Source organism: Equus asinus, chromosome 22, assembly GCF_041296235.1.
Source record: "Equus asinus isolate D_3611 breed Donkey chromosome 22, EquAss-T2T_v2, whole genome shotgun sequence".
Taxonomy (NCBI): Eukaryota; Metazoa; Chordata; class Mammalia; order Perissodactyla; family Equidae; genus Equus; species Equus asinus.
Genome location: NC_091811.1, coordinates 15,183,684 through 15,209,599, shown reverse-complemented (window position 1 = coordinate 15,209,599; position 25,916 = coordinate 15,183,684). Strand labels below are relative to the sequence as shown.

Genomic DNA, 25,916 nt, shown 5'->3' with positions numbered 1-25,916 from the left:
TCAGTCAAAGAACTTTAGAAACACCAGAGACTTCAGAGAGAAGGACCCACAGTCCTCACCCAGCAGGGAGTGACGCGACGGGGCCTGAGCCTTCCCTGGTAGCTCTCCAGTAGGGGCCACTGCCATGCTGGTCCTTCTGCTCTGCTCAGGGGTCCACATCATCACCCCCAACGCTCCTGCTTGGCTCAGCTGGGGAAGCCTGATCTATGCATCCATCTCCTTCACTAGGTGAGGTGCTCTGAGGCCAGGGGGAGCCAGGTGACTTGCCCAAGGCCACCCCCACTCCCTGATTAGAGCCAGGCTCAGGGGTCTCTTCTCCACACTACACAGATCCACACATTAGGTTTGTTTCCAGGAATATAATTTTGATGACAGGGAGGGAAAGATCACTACTTCTAGAAGTTTTTTCATAAAATTTGCTTTTGAATTCTGAGTTTTTTCCCAAGAATATACATTACATGCAAAATTCATGCTATATATCTGAATGCAAACTGGACACAGATAGGTATGCGTGACACAAGAATATAGGTTACAGGTATGAAACTGGAGTAACTGCAAAGTCTGTCTCCACAGAATGGAAGGAAAATACTGAGCCCTGCCATGGACCAATGTGGATGTGTCAAAAGGCTCTAGAACATTTCTGGCAAACACCATAAATGAGATGGATGGGAGAGATATTCAGATTTAAGTGACATTTATTGAGCACCTTCTACTTCCAGGCTGTTCTTTCGCTTCACTCAATTCTCACAGCAACCCTGTGAGACAGGTGTTATGATTCTCAGATGAAGGAATTGGAAATTACAGAGGAAAAGGGACTTGTTCAAGGTCACAGCAGCTAGGAAATGACAGAGAAGGGATTCAGGACATCTGTGCCTCCCAGGACATTCTGACTCCTAAATCAGAACTCTCCCATTGCCGTGCTGCCTCCCCAAAACAAGGCACAGAGGGGCCCCACCATCAGGCTCAAGGGGATGGCCTGGTCTCACTCAGGACACTGTGCATACCTCAGGCTGCCACATCCTTCACCACCAGCCTTTTCCAGGACTGGCACCGTCCACGGCCATTGCTTCTGGATGACAGGGAGTCACCTGCCCACGACGATGCCTGACACAGTCTTCCCTCCTTCAAATATTGCTCAAAACTGCCTCCTCTATCAGTCCTCCAGCCTACCACATGGCTCTACCCCTCCAAGGAGCACATGGGCCTGGAAGAACCTCACGAATGCCAGGTTCTGCGCTGCATGACCTCGGCCCTTGGGTCTACAGCCCTTTCCAGCCATAATTACCCACATCCTTACTGAGACCTACGGCTCTGAGTGTTCACAGTATTTATTATGAACAATGATGTCGCACGACATTGGCACAGCACTCTCCACCTTTCCTAGGCTGTCACATTGTTAACTCCACTGCTCCTTATCCCTACTCTGGATGGGAGGGAGGCCGGTGCGCCTATTGCCTCTGGACATGTGACGAAACTGAGATATGAGAGATGGGGACTTTTCCAAGGACACCAAACTAATTCATATCTGAACCAGAACTAGAAATGAGAGCGTCTCATTTCTGTGAGAACTCCCATATGAACTCCCTCTCTCTGCCCCGACTTGCTGGAACAGGGTCTTCTCCCACCTCTCCTCTCAGACTTGAGGCCAACTTGGCCCTAACCACCCAAACCAGAGTGAGCACTTTCTGCTCACTAAGGGGGAAGGCAGAGCCCTTCACGGAGACAGGGGCAGCCCACATGTTGAGGACCTTCACCCCTCTCCAATGCCCCAAGTCTAGAAGCTGGAATGGTCACTGAAGACTCCAAGCAGGTGAAAATGAAGCCAGTGTTCTCTTCTCGGACTCCACTCCACAGAGAGTCCCAGCCAGGCAGCCTGCTGCCAGGGTGTGTGGAAGGAAGGAGAAATGACAAGAAGAGAAGCGTACACACACGGCATGTTCCCCGCTCCATTTAATGCCACATGAGATCACCACCTTCTATTTCTCCACTACCTTCCTCCTGAGTCACATCCAAACCTGAGCTCATCCATCTGCATGCCAGCGCCAGCCAGGAGAGGAGGCGGCCGGACGACGCACCACGTCTTACTCACTCGCTCGCTCAACAAACTCCTCACTGATGGAGACGCTCAGAGGGGGGCGGCGCAGAGTCACCCTGGCTTCCCGAGGGATAGGGCCTGGCCTGGGAAGAGGGTTGAGATTTGCCAAATCCTGCCCCCAGCCCCAGACCCCAATTCTTCACCAATCCCTATAGCCCTCTTGAGACATCCATCGGGAAAGAGATGGGACGCAGCACGTCATGAGTAAGTACTAATGATTCCCAGACAGAGACCCAGGGGAACGGGCAGGGCTGGGGAGAGAGACAGAGCCTTGGCACCTCTCCTCTGAGCCCTCGTGGACTCTCGTACCCTGTCCTGGATTCGTTACTTGTGTACACGCATTCTGTTCTGTGTGCTGGACGTGGAGCAACTCTGGGGAGTGTCCATCCAGTGCAGCCCCTGGCACGTACATATTGGGAACACCTACATGCTGGCTCTTGGTTTTGAACTGAGGGAAAAAAGTAAGAGAGCCAGAGGGAAAATTTTACGAAGACCTTATCAACTGAATAGGTCTGAAGCATCTGGAAGGAGCTGGTGCAGCATAGAGGGATGAGATTTTTCTGATGATAAAGAAAAATGTGAATGGTTCTTTGCCAAAAATGGCTAATGCTAGCCCTGCCTTGCAGGGGGCTGAGCTAAAAGGCGTTGTGGAGGCTCCCCAGCTGGGGCTTCTACAGCGCTTTTTGGTGTGTTATATGCGACATGACGGCTGCCTCCTGCTGCCGCTCTTCCCTGCACCCTGGGGTTCCCTAGGGCCATGGAGAGGAAATCACCCCAGGCCATGCCTTCATCCACAAAGGCCTGACTTCTCTCCCTCCAAGGGCATACGGTCAGGACCTGACTCTGCAGTGTCAGGCCCAAAGCTCCCAAAGGAGTCCATGGGGGCAGTGAGTGCAGTCGAGCACACTGCCACAGACGACGACTCTGCAGGTCTAGTGTAAGGTTCCCCCCACCCCCAGCCATGTGATGCTGGCCAAGACCCCTGGAGGAAACTCACTCAGCCTTGGCCCCTGTATTCCAGGTCAGCAGCCACATCTGTCCCCAGGCAGCTCCCAGCCCCTGCCATCCTAAGCTTGCAGAGCAGACCAAGGGAGGCCATGCTCACAGCAGTTAGGAAGCAGCTGTCGAGACTTGGAGCCACATTTGAGGGACCTGTGCACACCCCAAATCCAGCCCATCATGGGCTCCATGCCCCCAAATCCACCCAGCCCACCTCCATCAACCCTCTCTAGCTGAACCTTGGGTCTATCTCACCGCTCATCTTCACTGAGCACCCACGTGCCAGCACTGTTACAACCAGCAAAGGGGAAGGCAGGTGCAAAAGCACACCAGATATAACCCCAACCTCAAGGGGCTTCCAGCTCCTTCTACTCTAAGCTGACCGAAACTACACTGAAGTTATATGTTTACTTATCATCCCTGAAATACGTGTTAGCCTCTCTGTGTCCTCATTGGCTGGCACAGAGTAACTTCCTTGATGGAAGAGCTAAAAATCCCAGTCTGTGCTCAAAAATCTCATTTCTAGTGCTCAACTTCATTGGTCATCAGATAAAATCAAATTTGGCAAAATCAAAAAAAAGCCAACTGAGATACCGCTATACATCCACCAGAATGGCTAAGACAACAGAGAAAACAACAAAAAACACCAAGTGCTCAGATAAACACAGACATCCAGAACTCTCCGACACTGCTGTTGGGAGTACCAATTGGTACAACCGCTGTGGCAACGGAAGTGCAATGTACCCACATTCTCTGTCTCCGCGATTCCACTCTGCTATAAACCAACAGAAACGGGTTTTGATGAAAAAGGTATACCAGGATACTCATAGAAGTACTACTTAAAAACAACCAAAATCTGGAAACTACCAAAATGTCCATCAACAGAAAGGCTAAAGCAATTGTGGTACAGTCCCATGGTGGAACACTACGCAAAAATGGAAACTAATGAACTCGAGCTGCTTCCAGCAACAGAGATGAATCTCAGGGGGAAAAAAAAGTTGAAGAAAAGAAGCCAGACACAAAAGAGCATACACTATATGATTTCCTTGATGTGAAGTTCAAAACCGAATCTGCACTATTAGATGTCAGGATAGTGGGTACCCTTGACTGGGGCAGTGGTTAGAAGGGGACATAAGTGTGACTTCTGGGGTGCTGGTAACGTTCAGTTTCTGAGTCTGGGTACCAGTCCCATAGATGTGTTCACTTTATAAAACTTCACTGAACACTGCGTTTGCTTGTTTGTATGTTATACTTCAATAAAAGGTTAGAAAAATTTTCCCTTTCTGTCTATTTATTCACACCAGTAAGCCCTTTCATATTAAGGGACAAAGCAGTTCATGCAAAATAAATCACTGAGCATCTGTGAGTGTGTGTAATAAACTAGAGTTTTTTCATCTTCAAAATGAAGAATATGAGATAATCTCTAAGGAGCCTTCCAGCTCTAAATAGTATGATGCTTTGATCCTATTCTTAGTAAAACCTCATTAATCAGTAATAAGAAATCCTTCCCAAATTAGTGAAAAGCAAAAAACATGGCACATTTGTTTAAAGAAGGCAATGTGACTGCTTTCAGGAACTAAGCACGTTACAAATTAAGATATAAATGCCCACTAAATTGAAGTTAATGAAAAAAATCACAAAATACATTAGGCTTATGCTACTTAATACTACTTGGATGTTATTAAAATCCTGTGTCTTGTCCATGTTAGATTCTTATTTCAACCATTTTAATCAAGGAGCCATGAATGTCAAATGACTACATCTGCTGTATTACCAGTGACCAGATTAGGGCTTCGATGGGAACATGGACGCAGACATCTCTGACCCAAGGCGGTGCCGCTTCCCCTCCCAGCCCTGTTAGACTGAGCCTCCTACCACACCTGGGAGAAGCCGCGCCCCGCTGAGCCCCGGCTGCTCCCACTCCGTGAGGACTGTCCTCTGCATGAGGCTGCCTTCGAACATGGCCGACACACAGATTACTTAGGAGACTTAAGACACCCCGGGGAGCTCGGCAGCACCAATGATGGCAGCAGATTCTAGCAGGCAGCAGGACGGGAATTCTAGGCGCCATCATAAATAAAACCTCTGCTCAGCGGCTAATCTCACGGGCGCCTCACAAATACACACACAGATCGGCTAAGGCTCACTCGCAGCCTTGAGAGCTTACACGAGGCATCTCCCACCCGCCCGCAGCATCGCAGCCAGCCAGCACTCTCTCTGGGCTGCAGCACCTCCTCTGTACAATGGGGAGAAAGGCTCCATGACCCTCACCCCGCTTGGCAGTGGTGACAAGGGACCTGGTTCACTAATGCTTTGAATATTTCTGGACTCCCCCGCCGAACAAGAGAGCCTGGGGCGGCACTGGCTTAAAAGAAGCAATTTCCTGGAGGCCACGACGCAAGTCTAAGAGAGCCGCATCTGCCCAAGGAATCGTCCATCATCTCCTAAGAGTTACTGAAAAAGGAGTGAGCGAACCTGGATTCCCAGCAAACTCCCCACTGACAGTTCTCCTTTCCCCCTACCAACAAAGGGGCTGAGCGATGGGATTAGTGGCCAAGTACTCGACTTGGGAGAGTTAACTCACAGGGTCCAGCCTCTTCACTAAGATCTAAATGCTCTGGCGACTTGGGCCTGAAGACCTTCATTCTGTCAGAAAAAGGGGCAGCTGAGTTAGGCCTCCCTTCCCCCAGCCCTGGGGCTGTGAGTGAACTTCCCCTCCTCCAGGCTCCACCACCTGTCTCTGGACCAAATACGGATCACAGAGAGGCATTTCCTGAGCTCTGCAAGCTTGCTGACCCTGGAGGTTAATCCTACCCCTCCGTGGCCAGGCCGCATGACGATGAGGCTCTCTCCCTCCCAACAGAGGGAACCACAGAATCCTGAAATTTCAAGGCTATAGGGGCCTGAGAGACCACTAAGTTCAAGGCTCCAAAATGTCTAGGGATTATCCCAACATCACAGGGCAGAATGGAGAGGCCAGAGTTCCAAGTTAGGTGCTCTTTTTACTACACCCAAGATAAAGCCTCCTTGACATCCTAACACCATCTTGGCGCTTTGGTGGTGATGACCTGGAGCGCTGTATCGGGAAGGACTGAGTCGGGGGCAGAGGAAAGAGTGCTATGATCAATTAGCAATATCTGCCTCAAGGGAAGGAGGAGGGTTTTGCAGTTACATATCTGCTGACGTGCCACTAAGCCACACGGACTCCCAGGACAAACACTCTGCATCTCCGTATCCAGAAAACTCTAGGTGTCACTCTCCAGGCTGGGACACGGGCAAGGGCCAGGGAGAGTGGCTATCCCTATGGGGAAGAGAAGAAACTGAGTCAAAGAGTGAAGGAGACCGGAATGAGTTCAGAGCAAAATCCAGAAAACTCTGCTCTTGTTTCAAATCAACTATTATTGATTGAGTGTCTGCTCTTCATTTACTGTACAACCACACATCAAATGCCCACTGTGTGCAAGGTGTGGTTGGCTTCCCGACCAATGCTGCCTCCCAGAGTGTGAGCCTCCCTCCAATGCCTGCTCCGGACTTCAGGAACAAGTCACCTTCCCTTCTGTTCTGCAGACACTGTGGCTGAAAAGAGAGGCAAAAACATCTCCCATGATTGTTGCAAGTCTCAAAGTGAAATCCATACAAAAGTGCATTTGGAAACAGAAAGCCCCACGTAAGAACAGAGGCTCAGCATCAGTGCCTCCTTCCCTTATCAGGGACTGGGCACCCACCAAGCACCGGGGCCTCCAAGCCTCTGTGCCAGTCGGTCTTCCCCAAAGGCCCTCTGTGGCTAGGCATTCTAAGTGGCCCCCTCTCTCCCTGTGGCCTCTTGTCCCACTCAGCCCCACCTTCCAGTTCAGGACTGGGGGTGGAGCTGCAAAGAGGAGAGAACAGAGAAGAGCTGTCTAATCAGTAGGGGAGAAGTCCAGCCGCTACATTAACAATAGCAAGTGAGTCTATATCCAGAGGCAGCAACTCACACCAGAGATTTTCTGTGTCCTCCAGGGCAGAGCAAGGGATTACCACTGATGTGTTATCTGCTCCAATTCTTCCTGCCAGGAGTCAAGTATAATACCTTAGTAATGCGGCCCCAGTGAGGTTCCTTACACAGAAATATGTAAATTATACACAATGGATGGAGAACACCGCACACTGACATCTGTCTCTCACAGATACTTCCTACTCCAGGATGTGAAACCCAGGAAAATCCTCTGGGCAGCATAAAGCTGTAGGCAGAATGCTAACCTGGGAGGCAGAGACCCAGCACCAATAATCTGTGACCTGGGCACTGTAATCAAGCAGACTTTGTTGAGTGACAAATGTCTGTAAAGCACCATGCTAGGTGTGGTGGAGTGGAAGGGAGGAGAAAACACAGTAACATACAAAATGAGGAAGCATGGTTCCTATCCCATGCCCTGTGCTTCAATTCCAGGGTTAAGACATATACAAAAATATTTTACCAGAGGGCAGATGTGGAAAGTGGCAAAACAGAGGCAGAAACATAATGAAGAGAAGATTAAAAAGAGATCATTATATTCAGCTGGGAGTAGGAAGCAGTGGCAAGGCTTTACAGACAAGATATTTCAGCTGGAACTTGAACAGTTGACAGGCTTTTGAAGACAGCCAAAGAGCAATGGGGAATGAGGTGAAAGGAAGAGCTTGAGCTCAAGGTGGAAAAGCATTCATTCATTCATTCATTCATTCATTTCTCTAACAACTATTTATAGAGCCGAGCAGTTTCTACATGCTGGAGATGAAGAGGTGAACAGCACAAACAGGCATGGAAGTGGTCTGCGCTGACTGGAGCCAGGAACCATGGAAGTGGATGGGAATAAGCCTGGAGAAGAAAGTTGGGGCCCTACTGGAGAGATCTGTCAGTGGCTAGCAAGCCCTGCCCTTCACATACTGTCAACAGCAGGAAGAAGGAGGAAGCCTGGGCCCTCTGAGGTCCCCATTGCCCTCCCACTGGTACTCTACCCAGCAGGGTGCCCAGTGCCTCGATGTCTGCCTCAGCTCTCATGGTGGGGAAGATGGTCCTTTGAGCCTCGGGCCAGGAGGCTGGGGGAGAAAATGGGTACGTGTAGCCTAGAGCCTGGTATAACCATAACTTGTCTCCCTAATGTCCCTTAAATCACCCAGGGGGCCTATCAGCTCTGCTGAGAAAGTGCTGAAGGGAAAGAAAACGGTCCTCCTCTGGCATGGAAGCAGGGTTGGACTGAAGGAGCCAAAAAGCTGAAAGTACCCTCTTTTCCTTTTTTCCCCAAACATCCATCGCCTCTGGTCTCAGCTGTCACTATCATCTCCTCCCCAACTCGATCAAGGGCCTGCAAGGGCCCCATCACCTGGACTTTGGAGCCCTCAAATACCTCTCTAGGTAGAGAGACAGTTGATAACTTCCCTGTTGTTGGTTCCAGCGGGTCTCACGAGCCGGGGCGAGCCCTCCTACAATGGAAGCCCACATCCTCTTGTTCTGACCTTCACCATGACCAGAATCAATTATTTAGCATCCAGCTGCACACAACACCTTTCTGGAAGTTGTGAAGAGCAAGTTAAACAAACACAGAATTATAAAATCTCAACACCAAATATTGTCACGCAGGGGCTGGGGCGGCATGTTGGTGCTACTGCAGGAGGAAAGGGCAGGGCAATCACCAACATCTTCCCCGAGCCAGGCTCCACGCTGCTTGTTCTCCAGGCTTCCCCTCAGATGGCGGGCTGCTCCAAGTGACCTTTACAATCCCATCCATTTCAACAAACAGTGCTGGATATCCACATATCTACACTCAAAAAGTGAAGCTGGACCCCTACCTCACACCACACACAAAAATTAACTCAAAATGGATCATGGACCTAAATGTAAGAGCTAAAATGACAAAACTCTTAGAAGAAAACAAAGGAGTAAATCTTTATGACCTTGGGTTAGGCAGTAGTTTCTTAGATACAAGACCAAAAGCATAAGTAATAAAATAAAAATGAGATAAATTGGACTTTATCAAAATTAAAAACTTTTATGCTACAAATGATACCACCAAGAAAATGAAAAAACAATCCATAGAATATGAGAAAATATTTGCAGATCATATATCTGATAAGGGGCTTATATCCAGAATATATAAAGAACTCTTATAACTCAATAATTAAAAGACAATAACATTTAAAAATAGGCAAAGTATATTTATAGATATTTCTCCAAAGAAGATACACAAATGGCAAATAAGTACATGAACAGATGCTCAAGATTATTCATCATCAGAGAAACGCAAATCAAAACCACAATGAGATACCATTTCATACCCACTAGGATGGCTACAAAAAGACAGACAATAAGAAGTGTCAGCAAGGGTGTGGAAAAATTGGAATCCTCTATATACTGCTGGTAGGAATGTAAAATGGTGCAGTCACTTTGGAAAACATTTTGGTGGTTCCCCAAAGAGTTAAAAATGAGTAATCATACGACCCAGCAATTCCTCTCTTAGGTATAGACCCAAGAGAAATGATAATGTGTCCACACAAAAACTGGTACATAATGTTAATTGCAGCATTATTCTTAAGAGCCAAAAAACTGAAACAACCCAAATGTCCATCAGGTGATGGTTACAGGTGGGGACATCTTGGGGACAAACCAGGCTGCCAGGGTCTGTCCAGCTCCAGAACAGAGTTGATAATTCCTCTGAAGGCAGATCTCGTGGGATCTCAAAAGCCATACCAGGCCTGACCAGGGATACAGGGGATAAGAAACAAGTGGGCCTCACTGTCAGACAGACACCTGGTCCCAGAAGGAGAGAAGGACCATATGGTATCCAACAGTATCCGCCATTCAAACCTCCTCATCAGTGGCGCCTCGGGGCGAACTGCTGGCACCAGGAAGATGGCCTGATGGGTGAGGTCAGGCCCTATCCTACAAGCCAGATGGGTTGACGCCTGAGGGAAAGTGCACAGGAACAAATGGTACAGGTACAGCCTGCGAGACTCAAAATCCAGGCTCCCTGAGATGGGTCCCTGGGTCCTAACCATGCTGGAATAGACCAGGCCACAAGCAGTGATTTCCAGGGGACACACCTGAACTGCCAAGGACCAGTCCACCTAAAACCGCAATGCCTGTTCCCCTGAAGCCAGATCTTACAGGAGCTCCCCTGCCTTTTATCATCTTGGGTAGTGCTGGGGAGTTCGCTGATGAGAGTCACCTGGGAGACCTGAGTCCCCACAGGACTCTGTGTGTCATCCAGGCACAGGGCCATTAGGGGCATTGCCCATACAATGAAATATTATTCAGCAATAAAAAGGAATGAAGCACTGGTATATGCTACAACATGGATGAAATCTGAAAACACTATGCTAAGCAAAAGAAGCCAGACACATAAGACCCCACACTGTATGATTCCACTTATAAGAAACGTCCAGAACAGACAAGTCCACAGACACAGAACACAGGTTAGTAGTTGCCTGGGGCTGGAGGTGGCATGAGGGTTGGGGGAAATGAGCAGTGAGTAATGCTAACGGGTATGGGGTTTCTTTTAGGGGTGATAACATGTTCAAAAAATAGATTGTGTTGATGGTTATGCAACCCTGTGGACATCCAACCCACTGAGCTGTACATGAAATGGGTGCAGCAGTTCGCTAGGGCGGCCACAACAAAGGACCACAGGCCGGGTGGCTTAAGCAACAGACGTTTACTGTCTCACGATTCTGGAGGTGGATGTCCAAGGTCAAGGTGTCGGTGGGATTAGTTTCATTCTGAGGCCTCTCTCCTTGGCTTGTGGTTGGCCGTGTTCTCCATATGTCTCCATGTGGTCCTTCCTCCCTGCGTGTCTACGTCCTCACCTCCTCCTCTTAAAGGACACCTGTCAGATTGGCTTAGGCCCCATCTCAAGGACCTCACTGAACCTTAATTACCTTTCTGAAGATTCTATTTCCAAATACAGTCACGTTTTGAAATACTTCAACATGAATTTGGAGCAGACACAACTCAGCCCATAACAAGTGGAGCATTTTATGGTATGTGAATTATATCTCAACACAACTGTTTTTAAAAATCCTATCCACAAATCCTAGAGATTAGATCATCCAACCCCCTGTTTTACAAATGGGAAACTGAGGCCCAGAGGAGGGGAGCTGCTTGCCCAAAGTCAGAGTTGGGCAGAGGCAGAGACGGGAGGAGAGCTCACAGCTCCGACTCCAAGTCTGGCTCTCTTTGTCCCACAGCCTCCTGCCACCACCGCCTCGAGGGCTCAGAAACTAGACAGCGATGGGAAAAGTAAGAGAACTTTAGACTTAAAAAGAAAATGCCTCAGAACTTAGATCATGTGCAATTAAGGAGTAACTACACTCCACAGCTTGTGGGAGAGGGGGGCAGCCAGCAAGCTCCGAGGAGGCCCTGGAAGAGCCCTGCTCGGTGACAAGCAGAGTCGGTGAGCGAGTGCTACATTAATTCCACATCTGCTGTGTGCCAGGCGAGAGAGGAGCATGTTCCTGAGCAAGACGGGTGGACAGAAGAGCTGGCCCTTCAGCTAATCCTTGAAGAATGGACCTAATCCCACCAGGCTGAGGGCTTTCCAAGCAACAGGAACCACGTGACAAAGGCAAGTTGGCCAGTGCAGCAGAAGCATATGCTTTATACAAGGAGCCATGGGGACAACAAAGCAAAGGTAGGCCAAGGTCAGATTCCGGAGAGCCCTCTGCATGCTATCCTTAGAAGCATGGACTGGAGATAAGCAACAGGGAGCCACTGAAGTTTCTGGAGCAGGAGTGTGACATCACCTGAGAGTGCTGGGGAAAGGAGGCTCCACCCCCCAGCCAGCAGACAGGCTGGGCGGCACTGCAATAGCTGTTCCACAAGGCATTCAATTCACAGCCGAAGGCAGACAGGGAAGCGGGAAGCTCCCGGGCTTCGAGGGGCATGTAGATTTACCTTACTGAGACCGAAGAAAGCAAGAAGTTGAGGAAAGCAAGAAGAGGAGGGAACTTTCCGCAGGCACTGAAAAGCCGCCAACTCCTTGAGCCGATGTTGTGATCTGGTGCTGACAGCCCTTCATCTTTTCCATTTCTTCCCTTTTCTATTCTTTTAGGAGATAAAAGGAGGGGTGGGGAAGGAGACAGACACAATGGAGTTGCTTGGGGAACAAAAGCCCTGGTACGTTTTTGCTCCTGCTTTCAGCAGGCTGTGCCCTATAATCACATCCGATGCAGGGCCCCGGCCCGTGTTCCCCACTCAGGAGGCAGAAGTGCGCCCTGGGCGGCAGTGGCGCCTGCCCGCCGCCATCTGCCGAGTCCACCTCAGTGGGGGGAGGCACACAGAGGATGCAGCACACAGCCTAAGACGTCCGAGACTTTGGTTCCAGTCCCTGCCGCGTCCCCGAAGAGCTCTGTGACCGTGAGCAAGACACTCACCCTCTCTAGGGCTGCGTCTTAGTCTGCACTGACAAGAGCAGCTACTATTAATTATTGAGTGTCCACAACGCGCCATGGACCACTTTAGGTTTTTATCCCTTACAAAACACGCTGTGAGGGAAGTCTCAGTCTTCCCATTTTACAGATGGAGAAACCGGGGTCCAGAGGTTAACAGGTTAGTCAAGTCAGAAGGCTATGCTTAGGCCCAGATTTGTCTAGCTTCAAAACCCACGTTCTTAAGCTATACCACATTGAAGTGAATTAAGTGGAATAATAAACCCGCTCGCCCCTCCCTCACCTGCTTGCCATGTGGCTCAGTGGGGAGAATTCACACTCAAGACCTGCAAGGGTACCATTCACAATACTGCAGTCACTCAAGGTCAAAATGTGGTGGCCCTCAAGTCAGCTGGACCTTGCCCCAACTGGGGCCCTCACCCCAGGCCCTGCTCCTCCACAAGGCCCTGCCGCTAGCCCAGCCTATCCGCCCTTCCCTTCCAGCCCTGCTGGCCCACTCTCACTTCCTCCACCATGCTCTCGGCCCCTGGATTCCATTCGACTCTTAGAAGCAAAGCCCAAGTCTCACCTTGATTCCAAACTCCGAGAGGCCATCCGATCAAGAGGTGGCGGATACATCCACCAGCACCTTCACTCCTGACCCCTGGGGCTCCCCACCTGCTGCCCCTCAGTGCCCCCAATCCTGGAGGGGATGACACGGGAGACGCGGATCACATCTCTAGGACAGGACCCAGCACCCAGAAGGCAGCTCTTGGCTACTGTTGTTCAGAACAAGACCTGGGCCCGGGCAGCACACCACCGTCCCCTTCGTCAACACCACGCTCCCTTCCTCTCGGGCAGGCACCACATGCCAAAGGTGCCCGCAGAGAAACATGGAGATGCTCCTGACGTGAGCCAGGAAGGGTCCCACCTGTTATTAACAGAGGACAATTGGACCTGACATCGTCGGGGATCTGAAACCTCCCAGCTAAGGAAAGCTTTGTTTTTTTAATAAAGAATAAATAACACAGGGTGTTTATTTCCCTCCCAAGTTGTATTTCTTAAGCAGCACTCAGCTCGTACGTCACGGCTGTCATCTGGGGAAACCATGGAGCGGTACTGGCATCTTCAAATCCCTTCTCCTTCCTGAGGAGTTCAAAGCACCTCAGACAGACGCCGCTGTATCTTCTCTACAGCTCTCAGAGGAGAGTGGAGAGGGTCCCCAGCAGCTCTGCCTCCAGCGCGCGTCCAATAAATACTTGCTAACTGCCGAGAGGACGACTTTGCTCACAGCACAGATGGGAAAATGGAGGAAGGCGACGCACTCAGCACCACCAGTCCAGTGCTCCCAGGGCCAACTCGGCTCTAAGCCCTCTCCCATTCGAGGCCAAGCTCTCCCAGAGGCTTTGCCAGAGGGACTAGAAAACGGAGACGTGGTCTCCTGCTGGAGACAGACGGACAGACAGACAGATGGCCACAGACCCTGCTGTCTTGTCACTGACCTAAATGGCGTCCAGACAACAAGTACTTCACAACGTCTCAGTGAGTTCCACCTACAGGAGCAGCTCCTCCGACAACCTCCCGAACCCTGAGGGCAGGAGCAGCCGTCCCTGCCCAGACACAGCTGGGCGGCTTGTCTCTGTCTCACTCGTGGCCCCCATCGTGTAACACTTTGTTTTGTGAGTCCAGGTGCAAGGCGCTCCCCTCCCACGATTTTTGAAACTTTATGCTCCCATAACCCCCAAAGTGCCCAGCATAACAACTGACCCCTAGTACATAAAGCAGGGGCCACACACTGGCACCCTAAACCACAGATAGGTTTTGTTTGAACTAAACCATGTTTTAAATTTGTTAAATAATTGTCAATAGTTAAATATCAAATTTTACCCAAAAATCAAAAGTTCAAGCTTCCCTTGAAAAATGGAAGATTTGGCAATACCAGGCTCACATTTTGGCGTGACAACAATCAGCTAGACCTGAACAGCGGGTAGGTCCCCAAATGGGGTACGGGGTCTTCAATTTGTGACAGACCCTGGCCCATTTCACTCATCTGCGTTTGCAGCTTTGCATCAAGTTTGGTTGAATGTAACTGAATGGGTGGGCCTGTGGTCATTTCAGACCACAAGATCCTGGAGGGTGAGAGTTCATCTATTTCTCCCGCTTTGAATGGGGTCACATGGGGGACTGCACTTAGGATTCGCGGAATGAGTTAAACCTACTCCATCGAAATCTATGCACCCAGGCCACAGGCTTCAGAGCCAGAGCTGCAACAAAAACGTAGAGTCACCCGCCTCCCAAATAGGGACTCTGCTACCTAGCTCACTTCCCAAGGGGGGTTCGTAAGGCCAGACTCAGACCAAGGGCTGAGCTAAGTCCTGAGGCTGCCCTCAGCACCTGACTTTGGCTGGTATTTGACAACCCAGAACTGGGTCTCCATTACTGCAGGGAAGAATGCCTGGCTTCTGGACTTGTCCTAAGAAAATAACAGAAAAGGAGGAGAAAGAAGAAAAGAAAGAGAGAGAGAAAGGAACACACACACATGTATAATATTAATATACTGATGTATATTAATACAGTTTCCTGCATTATTATTATTAGGAAAATTTTTTAAATGTGCACAAACCAAATGGTCAAAAGGGAAAATTCATAAATACTCAATGGTTACTATATAGACATTTAAAAGTCTAATTGTGATGATTATGTAGTTTGAAGTAGAATATTAAATAATGAAAAGAAAGTGCAAAATTCTGTCTACACTATGACTATAACCAGGTGAAAATTATGTTTGCAAGTAAATGCAGACTCAAGGCATCACAGAACATGGAAGGCTGACTTGCTGTGGCGGCAGTTCTGGGAGGCTATTTCTTCCTATTCCTTTGATTTGTACTCTTATTGTAGAGCATTGTTTATATAAGTATTTTTTTAAATGCCCAGCCCGCTCCTGACCCTAAAATAAGCTAGCATAATCCAAAACCAGATAACGATGAAGGTTAGGGGAAAATGCCCCCTGTGCTCAGAGCCTTCTGGGAGTCCCAGGGGGTCAGACGGGAGGTAAAGGTTGCGTCACAATCACTCGGCAGAGCTGGGGGCTTCAGAGAAGGCACTCCCACCCCCAGCACCACCTCGCCCACACGCACCTGCCCTGAGTGCGGACATCCCCCGCCCTACGTGTGGCCCTCAGCTGCCGCGTCACTGTGCAGTGCGTCTGCTGACGCCGTTGAGGAAGGGGAAGACTCTGAGGGCCTCCAGGTGGGAAGCAGCCACACCAGCAGGCTCTCTCTCACTCGTTCTTTCCTTTTCAATACCCGTTTCATCAGATATTGCTGGAAACTTAGGAACCAGGTCTAGGGAACAGGCTGCTCGCTGAGTGAGGCAGGAGTGTCAGAAGGACACTCCTTCTGAAAGGAGGGGCCCACTACGGCATCAGGGGAGCTCGGCAGGTGAGGGAGGGGCTGAGTGTCCAGGCCATGTGGACAACCAGAAGACCTGACCCTGCAGTGGCCTCCCCGTGCCCAGGCGCTGAGGGCTGTAAGGTGGCACCTGCCTTCTTGTAAACTGTGACAGAGCTGGTGCCTTGGAAAACAGAAAGAGACACTTTCTCATATACACTTTCCAATCTGATCAGACACCCCAGGGAGAGATTTCCTGCCACGAATTCCCCATGGGACTGAGAGCTGGAGGAGGAAAACCCTCCTCCGAGGGCTGTCTGAGCCATGCGGCCCAATGGCACCCCAATCCAGCAGGGCATCCCATTTGCAGGGAAATCCACTTAGACTCAAGGCTTGGGCTTTTACTTTCAATTCAAAAGACTGGCTTCATTTAAAAAAAAAAAAGGAAAGGAAGGAAGGATGGAGAGAAGAAGGCAGAGTTGGTTCACTGCTGCCGTGTTCTGTTCAGTGTCTGAGGTTTACAGACAAAGTGCCCAGGAATGGGGCCACAGTCCCAACCAGCAAGGGTGGGAAGAGGGCAGTCCAGCTGGCCAGGTCATTAAACTCACTGAGGGGCATTTGCAACCCTAGTGCCTGCCCAGCTGGTGGCATCTGCCTGGAAGGGAGGAGGCAGAGGAGGCTGGAGAGGGCCAAGAGGGACCAAATGCGAAGGCCGGTGGCAGGCAGCAGGCCCCTCCTTCTATAAGCAAGCCGCACCACAGGGCTATTTCCAGGCACTTTTTCCTGTGAGAAAAGAATGGGAGGAATGCAGCGCAGCCATTACCCAAATCCACCCCACCACGGCTCCGTGCCCAATTACGTACAGTGGGGGGGAGCCCTCCAGAGCCTGTAATCAGCAAATCCGTTTAAGAAATTCAAACTGGCAGCCAGAAACTAGTGACATAGGTAATGCAATCTGAGGGCCTCCCTGACAGCCGAGTCGACGCATGCGTGCGCTCCCCAGCTCTGCGGGTGTGAGAGCTGTGCCGGCCACGCCAGCCTCTGCAAACCACATGCAGAGGTGGCCAGAAACACTCCTGGACTTTTATAGCTCCTCGGGGACCCGATCTCCAGGAAGTGCTAGCGATTGCAATCCAATTGTGTCCCTGGCTGGAGAAGCCGGCTGGAGACCGGGGGACCGTGCACGGGGAGGAAGAACTTCATTGGGAAAAAATGTTGACAGAGTTTAATGTCGAGCGGAAGGACAAATGCTTGGATGAGGGAGCCTGAGTGAGAAATAAGGCCTTCTGAGTGCTCCAGCAATTTGCATGGGGCTGTGCAGGGAGTATTGAGTTAAAAGGCACAGGATGGGGCTGGGCTCCCCGTGGCCAGGCCATACGCAGGGTGAGGAAGAGGAGCGCAGGTCTCCTGTGGCGTCTGGAACTTGGCACCCTGAAGTCGGCCCTTCAGTGGGAATTAGCTTACGGGCAACAGCCAGCTAGGAGGAGGGCTCAGAAAACTGAAGCCAAAAACATGCTGTCCTCACTTAAGAGACCAAATAAAATGGTGGAGAAGAAAAACGAGCATTTTTTGAGCAGCTGGCATGGACCAAGCTCAGATCTCTAATCCTAAGAACCTACAGCAAAGTGGGTGTATTACCCTAATGTGGCACACAAGAAATCTGGGGTCTAGGAGACTCACCCTCGGGCACACGGCTGGAACCAAGACCGGGCCACGTCTGTGTGCACGTCCAGACCCAGGTACACCACGCTCTGCTGGGGTTTCATGATGCGGTTTTTCCAAAAGGAAATCCTCCTCACCCCAGACCCCTCTCTCAACAACAACGACAAAACTGAGCTCACTGGGTGGACTTAGTCAAGTCCCTTAGTCTCTCTGGGTACCAGCTGCCCCCTGCGCTAAATAAGGGAGTGACTGAGGTACTTGCTAAGGTTCCTTCCTGTGCAAACACACACAGAAAGGGTAAGCAAGCCTGTCACTCTGGCCAAGGAACTGAAACAGACTGAGAGCCTGTACAGGGCCCTCTGACCCCTAGGAGCCCCTGGTAAGCATCTCAGACACCCAACTGTCACAGCGTGCTACAACTGTAGGGTTCTTGTCTGTCTGCCCCCACATGGTGCCCTCCCTCAGGAAGAACATTCCACCTAATTGTGCCCACACCCCCTGACTAGAGCGGCACCTGGCACGCCACAGCACCTCGCCAGACACTCACTCACGGGCAGCTGGCTGAAGGAATGAGCCGTGAACGAAGGCAGGAGCCAGCACTCCTCAAAGGCGGCGCGCCTCAGAAGAAGGCACTGCGAGTATCTGTTCACCAGATTCCTCCTCCAAGTAGAAGAGCTGGACCTTCCCAAGCCCAACTGTGCACTGAAATCGTCTGGAAAGCTTTTCAGAATACAGATTCCTGCCCCCTCCCAGGGTTTCAGGTTCAGAAGATCTGGGCTGGGGGCCCGGGAGTCTGAATTATTCAGAAGCTCCCCAGCCGTGTCTGACTCGAAGCCAGGGCTGGAATCACTGACGTCTATCACTTGGCTAAAGCCCGCTCGCTAAGTCCTGTGCCGGGACCAGATGAGGCTAAGAAATAAAAAACAAAGTAAGTGACTCCCAGAGCCTCTCTTCCAAAGAGCTCAGTCAACTTCTCATGCTGTGATGCTGTTACCTGTTGGACTGAAACAGGGTGGCAATGCTTCTCCTGATTCTGTAGGTTGGCAAACAGGTCTGGCCAAGAAAGGGTACTAATTCCTCTTTCTACCTCTTGCTTTTAGCAAGAATGCAGGGTACTAGAGCTCTCACAGACGCAGCTAAATTTCAACAAAAAGAGAGAACAAAGCCAGACACACGCTTGGCTGCAGGTGATGCTGATGCCAGGGCTGACATCCCACGCCTCCTGCCCAGACCTGGAGGACAAAACACACTTGTCCTATGATGGCTCGCACACCCCAAGTCTTACCCCCAAACACAGAGTCTCACCAGTGTCAAACCACGAGCCCAGAAGGAACAGAGACTCCATCCCGTCCTTCTCAGGCCTGTGCCCATGGCCCTGTCCCAGAGGTAGTTGAGGGGCCATTCATTTATTCATTCATGAAAATTACAGCAAAGCTAAGAAGTGCCAAGCAAAGGAGGAAAGTTAGGAGGGTTCTGAGTCCCAAGTGGAGATGAAGGAAGAATTTAATTATTCCCATTCTCTTCAATAAAAGAGTGACCTTCCCGGAGGGACAAATGCTGAGAGGCTGAAAGCTGAGCCACCCACACCCCCACAACTGACCCAGGAGCTGGGGACAGACACCATCCTGAGCCCCTTCCCTCGGCTACTGGAGACACCTCCTAGAGGCAGGAGCCAAAGTCACCTCGGGCAGACACGCCTGAGAGGCCCCCTCTTCCCTCATCCCCCTCTTTCCACCCAGCCTTGGATGAGATTGATGGAGCCAGGACAGCTGCAGCAGGGCGGGGGGGTAGGGGGGTGGACAACAGCTGGACAGAGGGTGGGCCCTTCCCCCGCCTGGGCAGAATCCCAGCCAGAGCTGGAGAGGAAGGAGAGAGACAGGTTTCCTCTGTGCATTTCTCTTTCAGGAGTGGAATCTGAGCCTCCAGCTCCCCTCTGACCTTGCTCTCTGCCCTCCTGGTCATCAGGCAGGCAGGTGTCTCTGGATTCCACAAATAGCAGGGCCACTCATGTTCTAGGCCCTGGAGCAGGCAGCCCCATAGTGCCATGGACTATGCTCCCTGCAAACATTCCACACCCCTCCACTCATGTGGGGCCTGAGCCATCCCACAGGCCACGGGTGCTGGAAGAAGCCCAGAATCCTGACACCCCTGGCCCAACATGGTAGAAGGCGATGCCATGACTTGCAGTGTGGACCATTGGCCTGACGGTCAGAGGACATGGCTTCTGTCACAAATTAAGCTTGTGACTCTTGACAGACTTGGGATCAATGTTGGCTTCACTAAAAAGCTTCATGACTTTGATTTCTGGTTGCCTTGACTGCAAAATGAAGATGATAGTATCTGCTTTATAGGGTAGTTCTTAGAAGTAGAGGAACCATATCCTGGTCCATGAAAGGTACCTGATGTATGCTGGGCCTCAGTTTCTTCTTCTGTAAAACGAGTGGGCTAGACTAGATGGTCTCTTGGGTCTCCTGTAAAACTGACTCAGCCTTTTTGGCCAATAACCCTGGCATGTATCCCCTTCATCCCTTTCCTCTACAGAGAATCACTGCTCAAAATACCTTCCCTGGTTCAGAGAAATGAGGCCCTTGAGACTTCTCGCCTCCTGTTCCCCTATCCAGACTCTACATGCCAGCTCCAAACGTGCAGGTCAGGCTCGCGAGGGCCAGCCCTTCATCTGCCAAGCTCTGCCTCCTATATACATGCAAACCATTCGTACAGCTCAGTAACTTCTTACTAAGAACAAATTACTCATTCATAACACACCTCACACCAAAGGTGACCCACCAGCATGTGGCAACACTGCAAGTGAAAACTGTTCGCGTGGAACAGTACTGTCCAACATGGCAGCCACTTAAATTTATGTGGCCACTTAAATCTAAATTTTAATTAAGTAAAACTAAATACAATTAAAAATTCATTTCCTCGGGTACACTAGTCACATTTCAAATGCTCCATGGCCACGTGTAACTAGTGGCTACTGTATTGGACACTGCAAAATAGAACATCTCCATCATTGCAGCCCTGGTCTAGAAGATGCTCTCTTCAGGGGCAGGACAGGCCCCAGGTGGCCCAGACTGAATCTGGAAGAGGACGGGGAGCAAGGAGGAAGGCAGCTCTGGAGGAGGGAGGGGCCATTTCCTGTTGCTTCAGGGGAGACACCACCAGGATGGTGGCTCCAGCAGGCCCCCAACTCAGGCTGAGTCCCTCGGTGAGGGTCTCCCTGGCCCCAACACCCGGCAGGATGCAGCAGGCAGCTGTCACACCACACTTCATTTTCGGGATGCATGGGACACTTGTCATTCTTTCCAGCCCCTGGCAGACTCCTGGCCTCTCCTAGTTCAAGGTCTGTACCTTGTCCCAGGGCAGGGAGGCTGCCACCCTCCTGCTGCAGCTTAGACGAAGCATGGTCTGCAGAGGGCCAGGGCTCCTCTCCTTGCCCCAGACTCCAAAATGTCTGGCTACAAACCCAGATGGAGGGGAAGGAAGCCAGAAAGCTAGTTTTAATCAAGCACCTACCACATTCAAGTTACCACCAAGGCACTTCCAATGACATTTTCCCACTTGATTCCCCCCAAAATTTGCAAGGTACGTGTAGTTAAACCCATTTTCCAAATGAGGAAACTAAGGCTCAGAGAAGGTAAGTGACTTGTGCAAGCTAGGAAGGGTCTCGGTCTGATCACAAATCCAGGAATGTCTGACTCCAAAGCTTACCATCCATCACCCCCTGAGGCCACGGGTCTACCGACAACAGATGAGGAGGAGCAGGCACGGCCCTCTCCTCCCCAGGGAATTCTCCAAGCATGTAAACACAGAGGGCAGGACCCAGGGCTCTTTGAGTTCCTGGCCTGGCAGAGCCCAGAATCTCAGGAAGGTCTTGCATTGGAGAGGTGAGGCAGGGCCGCAGAGACAAAGCAGGTGATGAGAAGGAAGGGGGAAGGAGGAAGACAGAGGAGGGGACAGAAAAGCAAAATCAAGGAAGAGGGGCAGAGCACACTGAAGTGCCTGAAACCACTCCAAGGGTCACTGAATGCTGGGGCAGGCTCGTCTAACGCCCGTCTTCCTCAACTAGACCTCGGCTCCACAGAGGCGATGACCTCATCTTGTTCACAGCTGCGTGCCCAGCACTAGCACAGTGCCTGGTACACAATAGGTACTCAATAAATGCCTGAAGGAAAGACAGGTGGGTGGACGGAATGACAAACAGAATGTCAAGGGACTATCAGGAAAGAAAAGTCCTCTTTTCTGACTTTTCAGAGACCGCAGTCTCCAAGAAGTCTTCCTGACCTCAGTGCCAACTCAGAGCTCTGGGCGACGCCACCCCTCTCCAACAGGCTGGCATCCTGGGCCCAGTCTGCCCCTTTGCCATCAGCCACATCCCCATCACCACTCTCCCAGCAACCACAGGTCATAAATCCGAGCTATGTCAGGGTTGAGAGAGACCTAAAGACCATCTGGTCCAATCTTCTCATTTTACAGATGAAAAGACTGACACCTAAGAGGGGAACTGGCTTGCCCAAGGCACAGTGTCAAAGTGGAGAAAGTTTCTCGTGACAGGGCCAGCAGGAGCTTGATAAGGGAAGCTCAGTGCCAAGCCCCAGTGCCCTGGAGCTTGCTTGCAGGGCCAGGCCCAGTGCCTGCAGCCCATCTGTCTCTCCAGCCTGCCAAGAGGCCTTCCTTCCTCCGTCCGTGCCCATGAAACCCCCCGCAGGCGATGTCAGAACACTGCACCAGGGGGAGGTGTGGCTGGCCATAGGGCCAGGTCTTCAATTTCCGATTTCCCAGCCTGACACCCCTAATGGTCCGAGCCCTCTCTGCTCTGAGCCCCATGTGGTCATACATCACCTTGGCTGATGCCAGCCATGCCTTCCCCAGCCATCTGGACAGAAAAATGAGGAAAGAGCAGGACAGGATGATCTTGGCAGAGAGGACCAAGGGGAAGCTAAGGACACCTGGTCCCTTCTCTTCCTGACCTCACTACATATGTACTATTGGGATGCAGGACGATGGGCATGTTTCTCTTTTCCTGGGACTCAGTTTCCCCATAAGAAGTTGGCAATATTCAGCCTCAAACTCAGCAAGATGTGTTGAGATGGGGGTTCCTCTGCCCTCAGGTATAAAGAAGGAGAAAATCCATAACAAACCCAAGCCAGGCACCCTCTAGGCATGGGGGTAGCCCCTGCCCTGGAGGAAGTCTCAGTCAAGTCAGTGAGTCAAAACAAGTTCACAGGGGCCAGCCCAGGGGCTAGTGTTAAGTTTGCAGGCTCTGCTTTGGCGGCATAGGGTTCACAGGTTTGGATCCAGGGCACGGACCTACACACCACTCTTCAAGCCATACTGTGGCAGCATCCTACATACAAAATAGAGGAAGACTGGCTCAGATGTTAGCTCAGCGACAATTCTCGTCAAGCAAAAAGAGGAAGACTGGCAACAGATTTTAGCTCAGGGCCAATCTTCCTTACCAAAAAAGAAAAAAGTTCACATAAAAGGTGATTCACAAATGAGAGCACTGCCAAAGGAAGGACACAGGGCACGGGCTCTGCAGACCAGCATGGCTAGGGAAGACACGACAGGAGAGAGTCTGGAACCAGTGCTGACAGAGGCAAATAGGAGAGACTGTGTGTGCTGAGTACAGGGCAAGCGCGGTCCCTCCTGGAGGGTCTCACTGTCCAGGCGGAGAACAAACACGCCATCCCCCAAAGAGACCCAGGGTTGCCGGATGTGTGCTGTGCCCACGTGGGGCAATTGGGGGTGTGCAGGAGCCTTCAGGATGAACTAGACGTGTGAAAACAAGGAGCATCTCCCAGGAGGTGACCTTGAGCATCGCCAGGAAGCAAAGGAGGACAAACAGACTTGAAGTTGAATTAAGTGCTAAGAAACACAATTTCACGAGCAGATTATCCTTGTAACACAGAGGTCCTGGGGAACAGGGGAAAGGGACAAGTATCATCACTGGATACGGTTCAACATCCAAGCCCTTTGGGTCTTAATTTGGCCCAAACACACGCTAATGAAACCTCTACTTTTATGTTCTGTAGGGATAGCCCCCGCCAGGGGCCACCCAGGAGTGAGGGAGGGAGATCATCTAAGGAGGAGCCTGGGAGGAGCTGCCCATGTCTGTGCAGAGGATGGAAAGCAACAGCCACTAGAAACCACTGCACGAGTTTCCAGGGTCCTCAGAACAAAGTATCAGAAACTAGGTGGCTTAAAACCCAGAAGCTTGTTGCCCCACAGCTCTGGAGGCTACAAGTCTGAAGTCAAGGCATGGCAGGGCCCTGATGCCTCTGCAGCCTCTAGGGGAGGACACGTCTTGCCTCTTCCAGCTTCTGGCTGTTGCTGGCAATCCTGGAGTTCCTTGGCTTCTAGCAGCGTCACTCCAATGTCCGCCTCCATCATCACATGGTGTTCTCTCTCTGTGTTTCTGTGTCCACATTTCCCTCTTCTTTTAAGGACACCAGGCATCAGATTAGGACACACCCTGATCCAATATGACCTCATCTTAACTTGATATATAGGGTCTGCAAAGACCCTATTTCCAAATAAGGTCAGATTCACAGGTTCTGAATAGACACAAATTTTGTGGGGGACACTATTCAACCCAGTACATCCACCAAATGCCAAAAGATGCCCTTGGAGTCAGAGATCCCTGCCACAGTGGGCAGACATGACCCAAGGCATGCTAAACTTCAAGTTCTAGCCCCAAATCCATCTCTGACTGGCCAGGTCACCTCGGCCAGCAGTCCAATCCTCTCAGTGGCTCTGTCCTCTGTGAGGGGAGAATTTGGGTTTGATGTCCCAGCTTCCTTCCAGCTCCTAAGCTGCCAAGTTAAAAGCAAATGAAAATCAGTAAAAACTCACGATTTTTAAAATATAAACACAGATAAACAGAAACAAATAAATACAGGCATGTGTGCACGCATGAGTTGGTATATATTTCCTAATTCTGTCCTCTCAAAGGAGCTAGAAGCAATGACACCCCAGTGGCAATGAATACATCAGCTGCTAGACCTTGGTGTTTAAACACCACTCTCCAGCAATGGAAGCAGGGCGCCTCAGAGGACGGACTGATCCCAGGGCTGGGGCCGGAAAACGATAACACGAGCCTGGAGTATCTCATGGTGCCAGAAAGGAAGGAAGTGCTCAAGAAACACAAAAGCCTGTCAAAGGGCACAGAAGCCAACCTGAAAGAGCTTCCAACGGTCAAAGGTGGAGCAATGTGAGCAACAAAACAACTAAGGTATCGAATTATAACTATAGCCCATAGAATAAAATAAATATCCATACATTTATTATAGAACATGTATTTTACAAAATAAATATTCATGAGTCTGTAATGATAAAAATCACTAAGTGAATAAATAAATAAACGCGGGAGAAGGGCCAGCTCTTCCTTCCAGGAGAATTCCAATTAATAAACATAGAAGAAATAAAGGAAATAGAAAATTACCAGTAGGTAAACACCACAATAATAATTATGAGAGGCAAGAACCACTGATGGATGTAAAACTAGAGGGTAAAAGTTTGAGGAAAAACAGCATATTTGTATAGTCTCAAAGTACGTCCCCACAAGACATTTATTAATTACAAACAGAATAACAGTAACCTCTGGAGGATATGTCTGGCCAACATCACCTTCTCCAGGGATCAAGGCTAACACCCCCAGTAACAAGACACATTGACATCATGTACCTCTTGACACAACACATTGAGAAGGACACAGCATCACGTCTGTGGCATTCTGGCCAAAAATGCATAACCTCAATCTAATCCCAAGAAAACCCTGGACAAATCCAAAGTGAGGGACATTCTACAAAGTGATGGACTAGTACTCAGTACCATCAAGGCCATGAAAAACTAAAGAACTGTCCCAGATTGGAGGAGCCTAAGGAGACGTGACCACTAACAGCAATGGAGGACCCTGGAGCAGAAGGAGGGAGGACATTAGCGGGAAAACCCGAATAAGGTCTATGGTTTAGTTAATAACATTAGACCAATGTTAACTTCTTGGCTTTGACCGTCGTACTATGGTTATGTAAAACGTTCACAACAACCCAAAAAGGCAAAAGAAGAATGGTGCATATGTATGTGCATGCCACAGGGCACACAAGCACAGGAATGCCAGGAAGGGAGTCAGAGAGTGTGGTGGGGTGAGGGGGGGACGAGGAGGGGGAGAATGGCCTTTTGCTGTTTCAGGCAGCACGCTGAGCCTTGGATCCGATTTTCACAAAAGGATTACTAGATTACATTCTTTACCACAGGCAGCTGTCCCTGTCAAATAAATAATCATCGCCTTACATTTATATATCACCTTTCATCCCACAGCCCTCTTCCTACAGCTAGGACCAGCCTGGGAACGGTCTCAGCCCTTCTCAGGGAAGGGAGGAAGGGAGAAGCGG

The 25,916-nt window shown here is 50.4% G+C and overlaps 1 protein-coding gene across 7 annotated transcripts in view; it reads right to left on the bottom strand.

Moving 5' to 3' along the window:
* TSPAN9 (tetraspanin 9) overlaps positions 1 to 25,916 on the bottom strand; it is a 193,469-nt gene that overhangs the window by 112,757 nt on the left and 54,796 nt on the right. Inside the window, exon 1 of one of the 7 annotated variants that reach the window (XM_070495145.1) lies at positions 11,997 to 12,141. The exons of the other annotated variants lie outside the window; for them this stretch is intronic. The gene's annotated coding sequence lies outside the window, so the exon portion shown is untranslated. Of the gene's footprint in view, positions 1 to 11,996; positions 12,142 to 25,916 lie in introns of those variants that run through there. 7 annotated transcript variants of the gene reach the window in all.